At 44.7% G+C, this 1,067-nt stretch overlaps 1 long non-coding RNA gene across 1 annotated transcript; it reads left to right on the plus strand.

Annotated features, from left to right (window-relative positions):
* Window positions 1–293: 293 nt before the first annotated feature.
* LOC135374515 (uncharacterized) lies at window positions 294–614 on the plus strand. Its single transcript, XR_010416933.1, has 3 exons — window positions 294–342; window positions 424–514; window positions 585–614. It is a non-coding gene; the product is annotated as an uncharacterized LOC135374515 (long non-coding RNA).
* Window positions 615–1,067: the final 453 nt, after the last annotated feature.

The following is a 1,067-nucleotide window of genomic DNA, read 5'->3' on the forward strand; positions in this document are numbered from 1 at the left end:
TGCTAGCAGTGTGATTATTACCCTTTTGATTCCTATTACATGCTTTATCTTTCAGCTAAGTGTACTCGTGACCCTACCAGCACTTTTCAAGGTGAAGATGCAACATCGTCAGTGGCCCCGTTACTAATGTCTAATCTATGAATTTCAGATACTTTCGACGTATTCATTGCGGTGAACAACGCGGTTGGGAAGGTCACAGAAATGTTGAAAGACATCAGGTAAGTTACGCTAAAGTGCGTTTCAGAGCTCTTCAGTGACTTGTGTTTACTGCGAAACAGATTGGGAATACGCTTCACCCGTGCAACTTCGTCATGTGCTCCACGGCTTTACGGCTGTGCCACTGTATGTAAAAAATGCTGAGTGATTTTCATAAAGAATTTGCAGGGAAGTACAATGTGTCGCACCTTGTTGACGCTTTTACAGATGTGTGGAAACGTCGTAGCGGATGAATGTGAATTATGGATCTCCAAGTGGCGTCGCCCGCGTCATTTTCAAGATTTTACCCGTTTTGAAGGTACGTAGTGAATGTGCAAGGCATTCACGTTCCTACTACGTGGTTATCCATGCGTTTCCCGTTTTCGCAGGCAATAGGGCTGTTGATACGGAGAATGCTAGGCTACTGCAGACTGCAACCATAGGCGCTGTGTCTAAAGGTATGCGTATACGTCGATGAGTACTTCACAGTGACATTTTGCTGTAGCAGTGTTTTTGAAATTACATTTCTTGCAGGTTAAGCTCACATGACGCGGCAGGGAAGGGAGTCCGTGGCGAAAAGTGAATATAGCCGAAGTTGGATAGCGTTAATTTTTGCGCACGAAAGGCAAGCTGGACACATCGCAAATCTCCAGTTGTACGAAGCACAGTGCAGCATGGTCGTCGGTTATGCCAGTGCTTCAAGATATGTTTCAGCGTCGCACTTCGGACATTGCGGGCATATACCTTTAAGTTTTTCCCCTTGTGGACCGATGCTGTGTGTGTTCATGGACATCATGTTTTCAGAGACATGTAAGTTCTCAATAATAATGCGAAAAAAATGCTGGTCATGTTACGCTGTGATATAATACCTG

Source organism: Ornithodoros turicata, unplaced genomic scaffold (assembly GCF_037126465.1).
Source record: "Ornithodoros turicata isolate Travis unplaced genomic scaffold, ASM3712646v1 Chromosome68, whole genome shotgun sequence".
NCBI classification, from domain to species: domain Eukaryota; kingdom Metazoa; phylum Arthropoda; class Arachnida; order Ixodida; family Argasidae; genus Ornithodoros; species Ornithodoros turicata.